Source organism: Mirounga angustirostris, unplaced genomic scaffold (assembly GCF_029215605.1).
Source record: "Mirounga angustirostris isolate CCGP_5_RB_7025 unplaced genomic scaffold, mMirAng1.0.hap1 SCAF_13, whole genome shotgun sequence".
Taxonomy (NCBI): Eukaryota; Metazoa; Chordata; class Mammalia; order Carnivora; family Phocidae; genus Mirounga; species Mirounga angustirostris.
The window spans coordinates 108,206,645-108,227,032 of NW_026991721.1; the positions used below are offsets into that span (position 1 = coordinate 108,206,645).

Here is a 20,388-nt window from a genome sequence, read left to right on the forward strand (position 1 = left end):
CATCAAACTTTTAATTAAATTCAATTTTTTGAATCATCTGAAGTACAAACAAGAGATGAAAGAACAAGAATAAAGAATTTATAGATCCTGAACGTTTGGAAATTCTATTTACATCTGAGTAGATTTGAAGAATTAAACGGGAGGGCAGTGGGGGGCACACTAGCGTAATTAAAACAGGCTCCATTTGAACTGCTTCTGACATAGGGCAGACAAAAGTGCTGGTTTCTTTCTGACATCGTTATGCAAATTGTCAAGGAAAATCACTCTCAGCCCATGCCTGGCTTGCAAAATCAGGTAATTAATCAGTATCCTTGACACACTGTCAGTTTCAGATGCTAATAAATTGAGTTTGGGTGTGCAATAGGGCTTTGGACTCCATTACAATACTACAAAGCTCAAGTGACTGTTTTTAGGATTTAGGAATAACTTTCTCATTGACACCCAACAGCTGTCTGTAAGCAGCCTGATTCTTCTGTGCCAGCCGAATTCTCAGGTTTCTAGTTTAGTTCAATTAAAAAAAATAAAATCAGTCCTGGAAAAGGTTTCTATAAAATCATGAGCACCAAAGCTCACGCCTACCTCAGTCTAAAACGAGAAGAGGGCGTAGGTTAAACCGCTCACACCGAGTTTCTAGGAGTCTCCGCCGCGACCGTTCCCCGAGGCTCTGGATGCTCTTCCACACGCAGCACGGAAGCTCCATCCCCAGGAACCCGGGTTTGAAGGAGATAATGGCAGTTCTTCTTTGCTCCATTTCACTGTATAGATTTCTAGGGCAAGGGTTTCAGGCAACCCTTTGGGGTAGAGAGAACGTGGGGAGCACAAGAATCAGGGTTGGCGGTTATCGTGGAAGCTGGAATAGCAGACTGTCGCTTCTCTTGTTGAAGCTACTCTGGAACGAGGCGCCGTCTGTGTGTGCAGACACAGCTAGCCCATCCCCCCAGCCCCCGTTCACCTCCCGGGTCCCAAACCCGTCTTGACTGGGGCCAGAAGTGAAGCACGGCTGCCTCCTCTGCCCTCCCCACCCCGGCCACTGCGTGGGCATCACTCCTGCCCTTGGTTGGACCTGACCTCACAATCCCACTCCATCCCCGTTCCTGGGTGTCAGTCTCTCAGTGACCGGGGGGAACCCCTCCAGTTCCCTGTCCCATTCCACGCTCTTACACGGTCACACGCAGCCCAGACGTGTGTGTGCACACCGCACCCTCCCACCAGGGCTCCAGGGCACCGACTTCTCCATCCATGCTTGCACTTAGTGTGACTTCACTTAGGAAGCTGGGCTAAGTTCGCTCACCCATGGGATGGACCTTCTGCTGTGGAGCCTCTGCCAAGGTTGCAGAGGGCAATCGTGTGAGAGGCTGAGCACTGTGCGTCGTATCCGGTACGCATGATGGTGGTAACTGTGGGTCCCGGTCTCTGCCATCATACTTGAGCCTCAGCCACCTCTGTCCCTGGCCCCCACACCCCGTGCCTCTGTTCCTATAACTGGGTTTCCCATTCCTCTTCGGTACGTGCGTGGCCCCCCAAGCCTGCCACGAGGCCCCGAGCCCTGCCTTTCCCAGCGCGGCCTCTTCCTCTGTGCACATGCTTCTCGCATGAACTGCCTGACTCACCTCAAAAACGCCACCAGCCACCCTTCTTCCTGGCAGCCTGCAGACCGGCCACCTTGCCCACCACCTGCCGCCCTGGTCTCACCACGCCCGCCCTGTCTCTCTCGGACAAGCCACGAGCTGCCGAATCCTACCCTCAGAGCTGTAGTCAGAACAGAAAACCATGCCATTTCTGAGCTGCAGTTTCATTTATGAATAAATAGGATCTACAGGATTCTGATGAGCAGAGAAACCAACTCAGTTTTAAGAGTGGGACACTCAGGAACATTTTTTAGAGAGATTCCTTTCAAGCTAGCTATAGTTGCTAATTTTCTAAGAATTGTAATTCATAAAAAAATTGAAAAACTATATTAAACAGGGTTATCAATTAAGAGGTGCGTGTGACCCTTGGGTGACCATTACTTGTCACCATTGACCTATAGATGAAATCATTCACTCACCTGGTCCTAACCTGTACAAATTAGAGGGTATGTGGTTTCTCAGCGTGGTTTTCAGGCCACCTGCCTCAGAATCAGGAAGGTCTTTCTCAGATTCGTTAGATCTAGGCTTAGTGCCTACATAGAGCATTAAGATAACCGTGAGTTTAGTGGCCAATAAATCTATAAAATAAAAATCTTGAAGTCTTTACTTCACAGCGATCCATATCCATCGGCGTAGTTGGTGGAAGTGTCCTGATGCCCCATTTCCGACGTGTGTGTTCGGGGAGGGCTCCTCACACCACCGACAACCGAATCTCTGACACCAGTGGGGTGTGTCCTAGAATCCCACTCCATCCTGACCCTGTAGCCGGACAGAGCATCAGGTTCCACAGTGCAGGGACTCCATCCCGAAGACTTTCTGATTGAGCGATGAGAATGAAAAAATATGAGCAAAGTGTTGAAAATAAAAACAACACAATCTTGAAAAAAAAAAAAAAGCCAACCATGTGATGGCTGAAAATGCCTGCCAGCTAAGGGCCAAATTTGAATTTCACCAAAGGCAGCTGAGTATTAATGTGTAATGTGTGAAGGCTGGGTTTCAAACGACCCAGGGGGCCGCACCATGACTCCGCCATGCATCCAGCCCATGAGTCTCTAACGTGTTCATGCCTGGGACTTGGGGAGGCAGGGGAATGTTGAGGGGACTTTGGTTATTTTGACTTCAATAGGGTTAACTCCAGCCATGATTATTCTGAATGATGAGCACACACTTTAAAGACCAAAGCTGTACATATTCAGAATATATGGTGTATTTATTTAAATAGCAAAGAATAAATAGGAAGATTTAATCTACCCACTCACAGCAATGGACAGATCATCTAAGCAGAAAATAAGGAAACAAGGGCTTTGAATGACACACTGGACCAGACGGACTTCACACATATATTCAGAGCATTCCATCCTCAAACAGCAGAATACACATTCTTCACAAGTACACATGGGACATTCTCCAGAATGGATCACATACTGGGTCACAAATCAGTCCTCAACAAGTACGAAAAGACTGAGATCATACCGTGCATATTTTCTGACCGAAATGCTATGAAACTTGAAAAAACTGGAAAGACCACAAATACATGGAGGTTAAACAACATGGAAAAAAAATTAAAAGACTTAACCTCGTATGGAACCCTAAAACATAAGCTGTAAAAGCTTATTTGTTACTGGATGCCTTATTAACCCACTGAGTGTCAAGTCAGGAGCTGTTGGATTAGCTGGGGGTGGGTACCGGGGCGTCTGCGGAGAGGGGAGCCCCAGTGAGGACACACATTGAAAATGCACACCCTAAACGGGGCTTTGTTCTGCTTTGTCTTTAGTCACAATGTCTGAGTCATTTATAAACTTCAGATAATGTTGATGGGGTAAGCATTTTGTTTGTTAAAAGATTATGGGGGCACCGGGCACCTGGGTGGCTCAGTTGGTTAAAAGATTATGGGGGCACCTGGGTGGCTCAGTCGGTTAAGTGACTGCCTTCCACTCAGGTCATGATCCCAGGGTCCCGGGATGGAGCCCTGCGTCGGGCTCTCTGCTCAGCGGGGAGCCTGCTTCTCCCTTTGTCTCTGCCCCTCCTCCTTTCGTGCTCTCTCTTGCCTGTACTCTCTCGCTCTCAAATTTTTAAGAAATCTTTTTAAAAAGTTAAATATTAAGAACTGCTGAGTAATACTGCTCTTTTATCAACCAATGACCCTTTGGGGGTGTCTCTGAGCTGCATAAATTTTGACATAGGCACATTTTATATAATATATAAAGGCAAGAGTAACATGCAATTTTTCGAATAACCTACTTTAAAGCTGGTACAGTAGCCAAGCTTAAGTTGAGGCTGTTTAACTGCATGGTAATCTTGTCCAGGCTCTGGCATGAGGTCAGGATTTCAGGGAGTACAAGGATGATGGAGAATCACCTTTTGTTAATATTTTGATGAAAATGCATTATTTTAGTGCATTCTCAACAAAGCCGAGCAAGGGGAGAGGGCTCCGCTGTGTAAATGGTGAAACATTACCCCAGAGTCATAAACACGTATGTGTCCGTCGTCCTCCTTTCCCGTCCATCTTGTTTTCTCTCTGTCTGGAGCTCCTCCTTCCCGCTTGGGCAGCCCTCGCCGGCTAACTGCTGGAGCCCCCCCTCCTTGTCCTCTCTCCGTCCGCGGACAGCTCCCACTCTGCGTTGCCTCCTCCGTCCTGACGGATTCCCCTGGGGACACACAAAGAAGCCCATTTTCCCTTGTTCGGGCCCTGACACATTTCGGCAGAGAAGCTTCTGTGGAAATCAGAGCAGCCGTTACTACTTCGGTGGAATGAGGGGTGACTGGAAGGCAGCATGAAGAACTTTCTGGAAGGATGGGAGTGTTCTGGATCTTGACTGCGATGTGCTCCCGTGGATCTACGTGTCTGTCACAGGACGTCAAACTGCTGGTCTGCTTTTCTGTTTGCCTCAGTAGATGGTCAGCTCGTGAGAGCTGGGGCTGTGTCGTCTTCTGGCCGTTGTGTATTTAGACCTAGCGTGGGGTCTGGACCCTAACGGGTCTGTGATAAGCACTGAGCAGCAGGCAGGGGGAGAAGAAGAAAAGCAGGAGGGAAAAGATGGAAAAGCCAGGTCTCCGCCTTTGCCCGCTTCAGGTGGAAAAGCATCCTGCTATGTGTCACACCTGAGCCCAGCTGCCGGGTCCATGACCCTGAGGCCTGAAGGTCACGGACACGTGCGACCCATCGAAGCAGTAATTCAAATACCGTGTCACTGATGAAAGCCCAGATCGATAGCATGCGTTTACATCTGCTTGAAATAACAGGTCACTCCGGTCGTGTTCCCTGGGTCCGAGCAGTCTCCGGCCGGGACCTCCATCCCTGCTCACAGCCGACCACGGCGGGACTCGCCCGGTGCCACCGTTCAGAAAGAGATGCGTCGGGGTGTGGCGAGGGTGGGGTCACGTCGTGTGGAAGGAATCCTGCAAATATAAATTCATTTTTATTTTTTTATTTATTTTTTTAAACACATTTCTTCTTTTTTTTAATATTTTATTTATTTATTCATGACAGACAGAGAGAGAGAGAGAGAGAGAGAGGCAGAGGGAGAAGCAGGCTCCCGAGGAGCAGGGAGCCCGATGCGGGACTCGATCCCAGGACCCTGGGATCATGACCTGAGCCGAAGGCAGACGCTTAACCATCTGAGCCACCCAGGTGCCCCTATAAATTCATTTTTAAAGGCATAGGAAATAGACCTCTACCAAAATGATAATGGTCTTTTTTTAATTTTACTTTTGTATTTAGGAATCCCTGTGCTTCAGTAAACTTTGCACATGTAAGCTGATAAGTTTAACACTTGTATACAAATGTGAAACCATCACTGTAATCAAGATAGTGAGCATATGTATTGGCCCTTAAAATCTCCTCAAATTGTCCCCTACCTCACCTGCCACCACGGAAAGGCAACCACAGTGATCTAGATTAGTTTGCACCTTCTATAATTTTATGTGAATAGAATCATACAGACATCCATTTTTTATCTGATTTCTTTTAATCAGTAATTATTTTGAGATGCATCAATATGGTGGTGTTTACCAATAGTTGACACCTATTTATTGCTGAGAAGTTTCCACTGTTTGGATATAACATAACTCATTCATCCACTCGCTATTTGATGGTCACTTTGGTGATTTCGGGTTTGTGCTTATTACAAATAAAGCTTCCATAGCGATACGTATAGAAAGTCTATTTGTGGACAGGTGTTTCCGTTTCTTGAGGGGTAAATACCTGGGAGCGGAATGGCTGGGTCATTTGGAAGGTTTACACTGAACTTTTAAGAAAGAAACTGTCCCCCAAAGTGGGTGTAGCACTTTACATCTTCACCGGCAATTCTTGGTACTTGTCACCTTCGAAAACAATTGTTTGAGTTGTCCTTTTAAATCGAGACATTCTCGAGGAGGTGCAGTGGTAACTGGTGGTTTTAATAATAGTTCCCTTAATAACTAAGACAGCGAGGATCTTCCCACATGCTTATTCGCTGTATCATAGTGAAGTGTCCAAATTTCTTACCTGTTTTTATATTGGGTCACTTGTTTTCTTACTGAGATGTAAGAGTTCTTTATGTATTTTTTAAAGTCCTTTGTCAGATTGATGTTTTCCAAGTGTCTTATCTTAGGTCAAGATGTGTCTTTCCATTTTCACAAGAATGTCTTATGAAGAGCATAAGTTTTAAATTTTTTATGAAGTTACTTTAATAATTTTTCTTTTATAGTTCAAGCTTTTTGTATCCTCATACAAAATCTTTGCCACACTCAGGAATACCGAGAATCTCTCTTATGTTTTCTTAAGTTTTAGGTCTTATGATCATTTAGGTCTATGATCATTTTCTTGTGAATTTCTGTGCCCGAAGGGAGCAAAGGATCAAGGCTCATTTGTTTTGTATATGGATGTCCACTTGCTCCACATCAATCAATGAAAATATTTTTTTCCTCAATGAATTGTTGTGACCACTTTGTCAAAAATCTATTGACTGCATAATTATGTGTCTATTTCTGAGTCTGTAGTCTGTTCCAATGATCTATATGCCTATTTTATATCATTACAATATTTTGAACATTATAGCTTCATAATATCTTAAAATCAAGTAACAAGCATTCCAACACCAGTTTTGGAATGTGTATGGCCTTTTTTGTGTGTGTTTTTCTTTTTTTGTTGTTGTTGTTCACTCTTCTAAGTCCTCAGATTTTCTACACAAGTTTTAGGATAAGTTGTTAAAATTTCTGCCAAAAAAAGAAAAAAAATAGCCTGCTAGTATTTTGATTAGGATTGCGTTGTTTTGATGGATCGGTTTGGGGAGAAAGGACATTTTGACAATAGTAAGTTTTCTAATTCATAAGCATGGTAGTCGCTCCGCATATTTGGGTCTTCCTCAGTTTCTCTCAGGAATTTTCCGTAGAGCTCTCGAACATGTATCTTGCACACCTCTTGAGACCCGAACTGTTGAATGAGGATCATAAAAGTCTGGATTAAGTCCGCAGGTGCCGATAGGGTGCAGCATGAGCACACAGTGGACCACCTGCGCACCTGTCAAAGGGCCAAGGGCCATCTTGCAAAGAAGACAAAAAACGTGCTAAGATTGGATGTTTATTTTAAGGACCATTTAGCCACACCATATGTTGGCAGTCTACGGTGATTCCAAACCTGCTACTTAACCACGATGCTGTTCTTCCCCCAAATCAGGCGCAGTGATGCTCAAACTAACAGTGGGCTGGTAGGGTTTGCTTGCTTGGCTGTTACTGATTTTCAGTTCAGGAATTAATTTTAAAATATTTTGGAATATAAGTAAAAATAACTTCATTGGCTTCTCCACCCTCCCTAGAACCTTGTCATCACTCACACTTTGCAGTACCTTGTATTAAGTCTGTGATCCTTTATACAATTACTCTCTCCTTCAAATAATACTTTCTAAATGGAATTGCTAACATACAACACTTTGTAGGACCTTCTTTAAGAAACTAGACTGGAACACCTTCATTCCTTAAATATGAAAAGGTTAGAGAAAGATCTATGGTACATTTTGGGTGATGAATTTCTAACAGTACACCCAGAAGTTAGATAAATAAATGACTTACCATGTGTTACAGTAAAATAGAGCTCGGTCAGAATAATCTCCGTAATGCTCTTGATGCCATTGTGTGAAAAAGGCACATTCTGTTCTCTCCTGTGGTATAAATTTCCTCTCCTTGGTGGACTCCCCAGAGTCGACTCTGACACTTCAAAGGCATGGCTCAAATGCATGTTTCTCCATTTGGAAACTTTAAAGAATTTTGTCACTTTCATGTTATTTAAGTTATTTATCTTGGCTGTTTCTCATGAAACAGAAGGTGACCCATCCATTCCTGGCAGCTGATAAAGTTCTAAATATTGTTAATTTTAAGGCGATTTCTGTCTTAGCTGATCTATAAAGAAAAGCAGTTGTTTTCTTTCTCTTGATATCTCCCTCAGCTTTCTCAAGGTCACCTTGACAGTTTTCAGGACAGACAGACGGAGGAGGCAGGAGGGAGAGAGGGGCCCTGGGCAGTCCACCTTGCTGCCCCCCACAGGACGGGGAACGAGGCCCATGCACAAGGATGCAGGGTACCTCCGAAGTCCTCTGGGATCGCAGAGAGCAAGCCTGAAAAGGAGGCTTGCGGGGTGCATGGTGATAGGCAGGACGCATCTCCTGCAGGGGTGCTCCCCGCGGCCCCTGTGGGTGCAGGGAGAACTGGCCGCGGGCGGGGCGGCTGAGCTACTCCGTGTGCACCTGCGCGGCTAGTCCTGCGTCCTCACTCAGCTGTCTGCGGGTGCGGGGCTCTCCGTGAAGCCTCGGTACTTAGCGGGAGACTCCGTTCTCGCACACACTGGCGTTTCCAGGGCAGTTCGAACCAGGTGTCACTTAGAGTTTCGTAAAGCCTACCTGAAATTCCCCGTCTCTGTGAGTAGCTCAGGAATGGAATTGCCTTTCACGGTGACCTCTCGTTCTCAGATTGGCATGAGCGTGTGCTCCCTGAGCAGCTGAGAGCCCTTCCTCCGCCGAGCACACGCGTGGGGGGCTTGTGTTCACACCTGAGAGGGCTCCCAGGTATGGGGCTGCCTCTTGTGAGCTGCCTGGACTTGACTTCCCCTGTTTGGGGGGTAATTAGAACGCACGGGCTTCCCTAGAGCTCAGATACACTGTTTCCATCCTTCAGAACCCTCAAAACCATCAGCACTTGAATCACGGCGGTCTGGGACTAAGCGGGGCTTGCGTGGAAATGCAATGCGTGTGTAATTGCCCAGCAGCAAGCCTAGGCCCCAGCTCCCGCTCGGGAAGTGGATGCTCTCTTCGGGAGCGAGATCACACTCCGCGCTCCGGCCCAACACAGCTGCTGCTTCCCTGTAGGATGACCGTGCTCTCGCAATAGGAAAAGATTTCTGGTGAAGGTCTGCCGGTTTTAGCAAGGTCTTTAAAAAGTTTGCAAGTACTGCTAGTCTTAAACATACACTGGAATTAATATCAACATCCACTCAACAGACTGTAAAATCTACATCTGGGCAGAACAGTTGCTGGAGGAAAGGTGTGCTCAGAGAATACTAAATTCGCGTACCTATACCCCGTTTTTATTTTTTAAAGATTTTTATTCATTTATTTGACAGACACAGCGAGAGGGACACAAGCAGGGGGAGCGGGAGAGGGAGAAGCAGGCTTCCCATGGAGCAGGGAGCCCGATGTGGGGCTCGATCCCAGGACCCTGGGATCATGACCTGAGCCGAAGGCAGATGCTTAACAACTGAGCCACCCAGGCGCCCCCCTATACCCTATTTCTAAAAACCATTTCGAATGTGTCTTAATATATAAGTTTCTGACTTTGATGTTTTGAGCTGCTCGTTTGAAAACCTGACCTTTGCTGATCTGTCCACACAACTGCTGATAGGAGAGGTCAGATAAATGCCCTAAGCAATTAAAGAAGGAGACGTCAGGGCACACTGGGGGAGAAGCCACACCAGGTGTTGCAGAAAGCATTCTATAACAGAGGGAGAACCTAACCAGCAAAACAGGGAAGACGGGGGTGACCCCGGCCTGGACATCCCCCGAGGCAGCGCCCACTCCCCGAGGCCGGGCAGGGGTCAGGGAGGAGCTGAGCTGCGCATCGGAACCGGCTTTGCGGGCGTGTGACAAACCCACGCGCTGACCCCGGGCTCACAAGGGCCCCACACTGCGTTGGACGCTCTGAGGTCACGGTCTCGTCATTCTTAGTTTTTTAGCAAAAAGCACCCCATCTTTATTTTGTGCTTGCTCTACAATTAAGGAGCTGGTTTTGGTTTGAATTACACAAAATTACTGTCTTTAGATCAAATTGTGCAAATGCCAGCAATTCCCTATGCTTCAAGGTCATCAGGGCTCGTAGAGGGGCCCTGGGACCGGGGCGCCAGGATTGGCCGGTCCCAGGGTCTGTGAGGGGTCCGTGAGACGCATTCCTGGAGTGTGAGTAAAACTGAGGCCTGACCTCAGAAAGCATGAAACATTGCCATTTGCAACGATGTGGATGGAAGTAGAGAGTATAATCCTGAGTGAAATAACTCAGAAAAGACAAATACCATATGATTTCACTCATATGGGAATTTAAGAAACAAAACAGAGGATCATCGGGGAAGGGAGGGAAAAATAAAACAAGACGAAATCAGAGAGGGAAACAAACAATAAGAGACTCTTAATCTCAGGAAACAAACTGAGGGTTGCTGGAGGGACGGTGCGGGGGATGGGGTAACTGGGTGATGGGCATTGGGGGGGGACGCCACGTGATATGATGAGCACTGGGTGCTATGTGAGAGTAATGAATCCCTGGGAAGTAGCAGCATCACTAGGTGTCACTCACAAGTCCAGAAAGCAGATGGGAATGACGAGGGACAGGCTCACTCCCTCTCCGCCAGCCTGCCATGCTTCCTCCCGCACCCCCTGAGTGGGACACGCAGCTTCTGTGAAGTCAGAACTAAGAGAATAAAGAGGAGGTAACTGCTCCTGGTACAAGAAGATGCCTTCGGGTGATCCAGACAGAGAACACAAAAGAGCTTCTGGGACGCTGGAAAAAGACTCTTAAATTTTGAAAAGTCAAGAGAGATTATGAAAAGAATGGCCCCTGCTGGAAACTGCCCCCTTGTTCTGGAAGATGAGGCAGAAGAAATATTCCACAACAGAGAGTATATACAAACAGTCACAGGAAGCACGAGGGAAATGATGAGGGTCACGAGGGCGGATTTGATTCAAGAGGCTGATGAGTGGAAGCAGAGGCTTTGCAAAAGCACGCAGCAGAAACTTGTTATTTAGAAGGAAAGTTTCTGGAGCTGCAAAAAAGGGAGATTCCAGACTGAGGGAACTGTAGGCAGAGAGGCTGGAGGCGCCAAGGTGGGAAAAGCCAGGACCAAAGCCTACCCCTCGGGCCAAGTGAGTAAAAGCAGACAGGGGTGATGAATCTATTAAATGCAGCCCAGAGATGGACCAGAGGTGGAGACTGGGGCTCACGGCTTGGATTTTGCAATGTTGGAAGACTTTTCCTTGAGCAACTCCAGCAAAACTTATTCCTATAACAAAATCAAATTTATTGCTTACTGGGTCAAGGAGAACACAGCACCTGGAAAAATTTAAACATTAGACATGTATTCCATATCATAGACAGAAATTTGAATTACATCTCTAATTGTGGAAAATGAAACTAAAATACAGTATAATTTTCTATTAATACAACCTTGGGGGTTGAGGTGGAGAGAGAAAGTAGTTCTTAAGCTATACGGGAAACCTGGAAGGTACACAAGAAAATATTGATGGGGCGCCTGGGTGGTTCAGTCAGTTGAGCGTCTGCCTTTGGCTCAGGTTATGATCCCGGGGTCCTGAGATGGAGCTCGTGTCCAGCTCCCTGCTCGGCGGGGAGCCTGCTTCTCCCTTGGCCTGCCGTTCCCCCTGCTTGTGCTCACTCTGCCAAATGAATAAAATCTTAAAAAAGGAAAGAGAGAAAGGAAGGAAGGAAGGAAGGAAGGAAGGAAGGAAGGAAGAAAGAAAGAAAGAAAGAAAGAGAGAGAGAGAGAGAGAGAGAGAGAGAAAGAAAGAAAGAAAGAAAGAAAGAAAGAAAGAAAGAAAGAAAGAGAAAGAAAGAAAGAAAGAAAGAAAGAAAGAAAGAAAGAAAGAAAGAAAGAAAGAAAGAAAGAAAGAAAGAAAGAAAGAAAATACTGATAGAGTTTATCTCCTAAACATTGAAATTTTCCATCTGGCATAAACTACTGTACAAAACCAAAAACGATTTCTCCCCTGATTATTTTTAAGCTTTTATTTTAATTCCAGTTAGTGAAAATACAATGTTATATTCTTTTTTCAACTATCTAATATTTTCAAAAGATTATAGTAGGAAATAAAGTGGGAAAATAAGAAGAAATAGATTTTGCCCTCCAAAAATTTTCATTTTTTATTTGGATTTTTGAACCCAGGTTGTCTGTCATAACAACTAGGATGGAGTCTATAGATAACTTTATAAGGTTATTTATTTTAAATCTCCAACAATAAACATTTATTATGCTCAAATATTCTTCAAAAAGAGAGCAGGAAAAAGTTGGAAAACAGGGCAGGCAAAGGGCCAATGGCATGACTACATCAGGAAGCCCTTCGTTTTAGTATAAAGATGAAAAAGTAAATCTAGTAAAACCTGGCAAGATGCTAGAAGAGAAAATGTATGAAAGAGAAAATGCAAATCCTAAAAAATAGAAGAAAATGTGTTTAATCTCACTCACAATCCTCTAATGTGAATTAAAGCAATAATGGGTCATGATGTTACCTCCATATTTGCCACAGTTAAAAAACATTGATTCGGGGCACCTGGGTGGCTCAGTGGGTGAAGCGTCTGCCTTCGCCTCAGGTCATGATCCCAGGGTCCTGGGATCGAGCCCCGCATCGGGCTCCCTGCTCAGCGGGAAGCCTGCTTTTCCCTCTCCCGCTCCCCCTGCTTGTGTTCCTGCTCTCTTCTTTCTAAAATTTGGATTATGATCTAGAGAGCATCCTAGCATTTCCTTCCACTGCTTTACCAAAGTCATCCTCGCTAAGGATGCCAACAGCGTCCTCACAGCCAAATAAGTGGGCAGCTTTCACTGTCGAGTTTCTTTAACTTTTCTATGGAATTTGAAAAAAATCCCCACTTCTTCCTTGAAAAGTATGTCTGCCTTGGACTCTGAGTACCTCTACTATAGCGATGCTCATAAAAATAACCTGAGGAGTTCATTAACAATTAGAGTCCCAGGTATCACTCCCGGAGATTCGGACGGTCTGGGCTGGGCCAGGACTCCCGTCTTTTACCTAAGCCCCTTGGGCACATCTGAGCCTGCAGACAGCTGTGGGAAGCAGGCTCTTTCTGTTCTCTTGCTTCTCACTCTTGCCTTCTTTTCGGAGTGTGGGTGACACACAACGCTCCATGACTTGCAGGCGCGCAACAGGGTGAACGGACGAGTCTATACATGGTGCTGCGCTCGCCGCAAGGGTGGCCACCACCGGTCCCCATACCGCGGTGTCAGTGTCGCCGACTCTTGCCCGAAGCTGTGCTTTGCATCCCCCTGACTTCTCCTTCCATCCCTGGGAGCCTGTGTCCCCGCTCCCCTCCCTCTGGCCGCCATCAGTGTGTTCTCCGCAGTTGTGGGTCTGTGTCTTTCGTTGGCTGCTCTTACACCAGCCTCCTGGAGCCTCCAAAGCCAAAGGCATTCACCTGCCCCCTTGGCCCTGTTCCTCCTCCTCTCTGCTCTCAGACAGAAGGGACACCCGTCACCTAAGCTAGACACCTGAGCTTCCTGCAGACCCAGCGAGGCACTCATCCGTTTCTGTGAATTCTTCCTTATAAATACCTTCCAATCTCTTTATTCCTGATTCCCATCCCTTATTAACACCGCTGCATACATCAGGCCTTTTTCTTCCTTCTTGGATCTCTTGTCCCTCTGGGACACGTCACTCACGTTTGCCTAGATGCAGACACTGAGCCATTCAGCAAATATTTACTATGCCCTACCCTGTTCCAGGCAGGGGCGCAGAATGACACATAAGTCAGCAAGTCCCAGGTCTAATGGAGCTGCTTCTGCATCTAGTGGAGAAGCACATCATGAACAGATACACACATCACAACTTACTGTTGTGGGAAGAACTACAATGAACCAATACATGCAGGAGAACACATGACCTCACTCGGGGACCATCAGAACATACTTCACAGGGGAAGGGACACCGAGTGTGACTCTCGTGCCTCCCCCAGGCCAGCCGCCGGACCCCACTGCCTCCGGCATCCTCCGTCCCAACGCACACCCCAGCTTAGCCCTGTGGCAAACTTTCACCGACTCAGCCGTCCCCTGGTCACTGATGTCTTCCCTCCCTACTGGGGACAGATCCTTGCCTCTACCTCTGTGCCTCTTTTCTTGCAATCTCCCTGGCGGATTGCTCACCTTGGTGTCTGTCTATACCCCAGAATGGTTGTGATTTCAATATGGTCTGCATCCAGTTGTTTCATTTTGATTTTCTCTAAGTCACTCCTCTTTTCTCACTTAGCTTCCAGATGATCCTTGTTAATCCTCATTGTTTCCCATTTGAAAAGATTTTAAACTTTGCTTCTTAGGACACACACATGGTTAAGTAGTCAAAAAAAATTTCTCTGCCATTTAGAGAAAGTTATTTGTAAAATAAGAACCAAAGAGCTATTGCGAATGTTGTTTAGTGAAACAAGGACTATTCTAAGCTACATTAGAGACAAAAACCTCTAGTCATGTTATTTTGCTTTAGATCTCACCAGAGTTTGTCCCTGGAGTATAACCTAGAAAAGCTGAGGTTCCAGCTGAGAAAATTGTATTGTTAAGATAATATTGATTTTAATTTGATCTTACTGACATTGCTTCCATTTCAGCTCATGCTGTTAGAAACTTCTTACCGATTTTTTGAGGGGGGCAGTGATTCTCTCCTCTGGAGAGAAAAAGTTGAAGCTTTTAAAGTATTCTTTTTATTGTTGCTTCATTTGTGTAGCATTTCCAAACTTCGTATGTATAATTGAGAAGTCTTTTTGAGTTAGGCCGCTCAAGTGGTTCTGACGAAAGAAAATCACGTCCACGCTTTGCATCTGAAACCTACATTTTGTAAACATGTTTCTTTTTTTTTTAAAAAAGATTGTGTGTATTTATTTCATTTTCTTTTCGGCTTTTTGCAGTATTTTGTAAAGCCCTTTCCCAAAATGTAAGGACCTCAGGTGCAGTAAGAGGATCCCACGGTTTTGTCTGGGAGAAACCCAAGGCAGTTGTTGTAAAGTCGGAATCCCATGTCCCCGGGAGCCGGATGGGTGGGGACACCTGCGGGCATCAGCCAGAGGTTACACCCATAGGTTACATGCAGTGGGATGCAGTTGATGAGCTACGTTCTTAAATTTTTTCTTTGGCAATAATTTTAAACTTACAGAGAAGTTTCAAAAATAGAGAGGAGCCCCTGAGACCCTTGACTCAGATTCATCTATTATTATTATTTCATGTGTATGTACGGGTTACTTTTTCCTGAACATTTGAAAATGAGTTGTACATGGTCACTCTTTACTCTTCAATAACTCAGTATTTCCTAAGAAAAGGAATATTGTCCTGCATATCAATAGTATAGTTACCAACTTCGGTAAATGTCACATTAAAACAGGACTTCTGTTTCATCTACGGCCTGTAATCCATTCTGTCATCCTCCTGCCCAGCGTTGCACTCCCTCCCGCCCGGGATGCGGGAGCCGTCCATCCCATACTGTCCCCCCGTGTCCCTTCACTCCCCTTCAGTCTGGAACAGCTCCTCAGCTTGCTCCGTCTTTGAGGACATTCATATTTCTGGAGAATACAGTTAGGGGCCCATTGTTATAGCCCTTCTGTTCACGTGGGACTTCTCTTTTCAGAGCTTACCTTTCTCAGACGTTGATGGTGTTTCTCAGGCGGCCAGTCGGGCTAGAATCGGGCCGTATGTGTCAATGCCGTAGATGCTGAGATGTGCAGAGAAGCCTTTCTGAACCATATGACCTCTGGCAGGAAAGCCGGAATGGATGGAGGCAGGGGCTGGTGACCAACCTGAGACTAGGCTGACTGTCCCCCTAACCTCACGTACGTGTGTATACGCACGCACACCGTCGAGACCAGGCTTAAGATAGCGCAGGAGTGGTGCGTTTCTGCCTCTTCCGTCCTGCGTCCCCCGTGGGTGCGCCTGAATCTCTTCTTCCCAGAGACCCCAGGTCCACGGTCTGGGGGGATGTCTGTCGCCAGAGCAGTGTGCTGGAAGCCGAGCAGGAGGGCAGGAGGGGCCCGGCAGACGGAGCTGCACCTGCTTTGCCCGCCGTCGGAATGGGCCCCGGCAGGGCGGCGGGACAAGGTCTTGTCAGCTGATTTACAGGTGGAGCTTCTGGGTCCTGAGTCTGAACGGACAAGCTGCTCGACGTCCCGAATGTTCACATCGCGCCAGATCCAAGCCCCGTGCTGCGGTCCTCGCATGGTGGTTGTGAGAGCGGCCCTATAATCACCTTGCAAGTGATAAAGCGTGTGCATACGTGACCCTTGCTTTACTGTCGTGGGCTACGTGACCCTGAAAATGAATTCTTGAGGCTCTTAGAGTCCAAGATTGGACTCATCTCCCCTTAAGGAGCCGTTCTCCTCAGCTTCCTGGGAGATCCTTTTGCTTTTGCCACATGCGACCACCTGTCCCGTCCCCCTGCTCGGAGGCACCGCCCCTGGGCTGGCACGGGACCTGCTTGCTCCTGTGGGCGGCAACTTCCAGAAAAAGCCAAGCCTATAAGCCTTGAGAAAGTTCCTCCCAGCGACTGTTGTACGCGCCCTTGTTTATTGTCACTACATCACGAGCTTCAGTATTTAACTTTTACACAAGAAATCCTTGATGGTGAATGTCAGTTGTATACATTACCTACTTTCCTATCTACTCAAAATCTGCAATTCAACTCTCGAACTGCATTGGACTTTTCATTTCTTAAGCTTTTTACTTGAACACCCTGCACCAGCAACGGTCCCCAAAGCCTGTCCACACAGAACCTCCCGGTGTGTCTGCATGGAGCTCCTACCCAGCAGTTGAAATTGCGCCTGGAGCCCACTTTGTCTTAGAGCTTTGACTTCTCCTTTCACAGCAATGAGCAGACTTGTGTTCTTTGATTTTCTTAGGACCATGTAACTTACAGATAAAATGACAGGCCATTAAATTTGGGATTTGCACATAGCTTTATCTGACATAAAGTTACTATCTGTGGTCCTTCTACTGACAAAAGGTAAAACTTGAAAGGAAAAAGAAATGTTGCTTTTTAATAACCTTGCTCTGGGAAAACAAACCAGAGGAAAGTCTGAAAAAAATCTGCATTCAATTAAAAAAGTTTGATTTGGCAAAAATCTAAGAAAGGACAACCGAATAGAAACAACGGAGCAAAAGAGAAAAATATTTCATGGAAGAAAAGTCACAAGCGGACAGTAAACGTAAGGAAAGCGGCTTAACCTTATTTGTGAACAGGGAAGTGCAAATCACAACTACCATGGAATGGCATCTCACGTCCACCGGGTTGGTGCTGAGCACGGATGAGGACGCAGAGTGACAAGAACTCCCCTCGCCGTGGGCGGGTTCCAGCGCCTGAAAGCGTGCCCACCACTATTACTGCCTGGTGAGCGAGGAGCCACCTGGAAAGTCACTTGCTGTCATCTCAGGAAGTTGCAGGGTTTCCCTCGGGGGACACCGGAGGCCCCCGCGGGTGCGCGCCCCAGGGGAAGACTCGTGGGTGCACGACTGCTCACAGTGTAGCGCTGGATCCTCGAGAGGAGCCGGACGGGTCAGCGGTCAGTTCACACTCCTGCTGAGAAGACAGTCCCCGACCGGCCAGCAGCGACAGAGAGTAAAACACTGTATAGAAGCGAAGGGGCCAGTCCGAGAGCAGAATCGGATCTACGTGCCGAGTAAGCAGAAATAGGCAATAAGGTTTCAGAATTCATTCATGTTCGTATTCGGAATAATTATGAGGAGACCAAAGGGAATTGCGAAAAACCCACATGCGCGCTGCTGCCTTGGGTCGGGGGTGCGAGAAGCTATTGAGGGGCTTAGGTGGCGTTGGAGATGGCGGCAGGCGTGTGTCCCCAACAGGGGTTCCCGCTCTTCTGGGGACCGCGGGACACACGCCATGGTCCGTCTGTGTGAGACTCTGCACGGGGTTCGTTGTAAGAGAAGGAAGAAGACACAGTTCCTGCTTTCACGACCGGCCTCCCGGAGCGAGGCAGGAGGGAGGCCACTCGGTGCACCCTGAGGTCCCGGAGGAAAGCTTGTGCCCCCCTGACCCAAGGCCCATTGCAGAGCCGACTCTTCGAAGAAAATGCGCAACGTCGCAAGTACCTTGGCGGGCACCGTTGACTCGTTTCACCTTCTCGCCAGAAGCTCCGCGGCAGCGGACGTGTCAAGGGGAAGAACAGACCCCACGCCTGCTCTCAGCCTCCTGGCTCCAGGGTGACACGGCGGGGGCCCGGGCCCGCGGCCTTTCCTCCTGTGGACCTCACAGGCCGAGCGGCGCCCCGGCGGGCTCGCTCTTCTCCTCGGGGACTCGGACCTCGTAGGCCTGTCGCATGTCTGCCACGTGGAGTCGCTCTCACCGCTCGCACACGCTCAGCGTGGGTCTGTCGGCTTGGAACAACGTCCGCAGAAGACAGCCGTTTGAGCTCTGGTGCGTCTTGTGAAAACAAAATGGACCTTTGACACTAGAACAGTCACACACACACCAGGTGGTGTAAAACTGGGAAACGCTGTCATCATGGGATTCCCAGCTTAATTTTTATTTCTAACTAGGGAATTAATGTTTTACGTAAAACTGATTTATGATCGAGCATTTAAATTCACGATGAACGTGAGTTTGCTCTAGGTCATGGTGTCAGACTTTACAACACGCACAACGGTCCCCACTTCACAGACACAAAACCAAAGCTCACGGGCTCAGGGGTCTGGTCAAGGTGACGGGGCCGGAGGGGGCTGAACTCCCGGGCCAGGACTCCAGCCACTCTGCGGTCCCACACAAGCCTGCAAGTCGGCTGCAGTCACAGACCTGTCCCTCCCCTCCCCTCTCCTCTCCTCATCCTGTCCCTCACCTCACCTCTCATCCTGTCCCTCACCTCTGCTCTCCTCATCCTGTCCCTCACCTCTCCTTTCCTCATCCTGTCCCTCTCCTCTCATCCTGTCCCTCACCTCTCCTCATCCTGTCCCTCACCTCACCTCTCATCCTGTCCCTCACCTCTTTCCTCATCCTGTCCCTCCCCTCTCATCCTGTCCCTCACCTCACCTCTCCTCATCCTGTTCCTCACCTCTCCTCATCCTGTTCGTTCCTCACCTCTCATCCTGTCCCTCACCTCTCATCCTGTCCCTCACCTCTCATCCTGTCCCTCCCCTCCCCTCTCCCATCCTGTCCCTCCCCTCTCCTCACCCTGTCCCTCACCTCTCCTCATCCTGTCCATCTCACCTCTCACCCTGTCCCTCACCTCATCCTAGCCCTCACCTCTCATCCTGCCCCTCCCCTCCCCTCTCCCATCCTGTCCCTCACCTCTCATCCTGTTCCTCACCTCACCTCTCATCCTGTCCCTCCCCTCTCCCATCCTGTCCCTCACCTCTCATCCTGTTCCTCACCTCTCCTTTCCTCATCCTGTCCCTCACCTCACCTCTCCTCATCCTGTCCCTCCCCTCCCCTCCCCATCCTGTCCCTCACCTCACCTCTCCTCATCCTGTCCCTCCCCTCTCCTCTCCTCATCCTGTCCCTCACCTCTCCTTTCCTCATCCTGTCCCTCCCCTCTCATCCTGTTCCTCCCCTCTCCTCTCGTTATCCTGTCCCTCCCCTCCCCCATCCTGTCCCTCACCTCTCATCCTGTCCCTCACCTCACCTCTCCTCATCCAGTCCCTCACCTCTCCTCATCCTGTCCCTCCCCTCTCATCCTGTCCCTCCCCTCACCTCATCCTGTCCCTCCCCTCACCTCTCATCCTGTCCCTCACCTCTCCTCGTCATCCTGTCCCTCACCTCTGCTCTCCTCATCCTGTCCCTCACCTCTCCTTTCCTCACCCTGTTCCTCACCTCTCATCCTGTTCCTCCCCTCTCCTCTCGTTATCCTGTCCCTCCCCTCCCCCATCCTGTCCCTCCCCTCTCATCCTGTCCCTCCCCTCACCTCATCCTGTCCCTCACCTCACCTCTCATCCTGTCCCTCACCTCTCCTCGTCATCCTGTCCCTCACCTCTGCTCTCCTCATCCTGTCCCTCACCTCTCCTTTCCTCACCCTGTTCCTCACCTCATCCTGTTCCTCCCCTCTCCTCTCGTTATCCTGTCCCTCCCCTCCCCCATCCTGTCCCTCACCTCTCATCCTGTCCCTCACCTCACCTCATCCTGTTCCTCCCCTCTCCTCATCCTGTCCCTCCCCTCCCCTCATCCTGTCCCTCACTTCTCCTTTCCTCATCCTGTTCCTCACCTCTCCTCTCTTTATCCTGTCCCTCACCTCTCCTCGTCATCCTCTGTCCCTCACCTCTGCTCTCCTCATCCTAGATCTCACACTTGGGAATTAGGTGCCTGTGTGATTGTAGCTTCTGCTCAGGCATAATGCCATTTTTTCTTTTGATCTAAAATAATCTAATCAAATGCAAATTATCAATGAAGTCTTTGTTGAGTTTATAAAGAGTTGGGTAAATTAACTTCGATCATCACACACCCTCCAAATAGACTAGAAAGCTTGCCAATGAAGAAGCTCTGAAGGGAATTCCCTCAGAATGTGGAATTCTAACTTTGACACATTGTCA

General features: G+C 48.0%; 1 long non-coding RNA gene across 3 annotated transcripts in view; it reads right to left on the reverse strand.

The window, feature by feature from the left end:
* Positions 1–18,958, reverse strand: part of LOC135362436 (uncharacterized) — a 33,498-nt gene extending 14,540 nt beyond the window's left edge. For 2 of the 3 annotated variants that reach the window (XR_010407134.1, XR_010407133.1), the window contains exons 1-2: positions 15,498–18,958; positions 580–5,027 (exon numbers count right to left, since the gene is read on the reverse strand). This is a non-coding gene — a long non-coding RNA (uncharacterized LOC135362436). The remainder of the gene's footprint in view (positions 1–579; positions 5,028–15,497) is intronic. The other variant, XR_010407135.1, reaches the window with a different exon arrangement.
* Between the last annotated feature and the right edge of the window lie 1,430 nt (positions 18,959–20,388).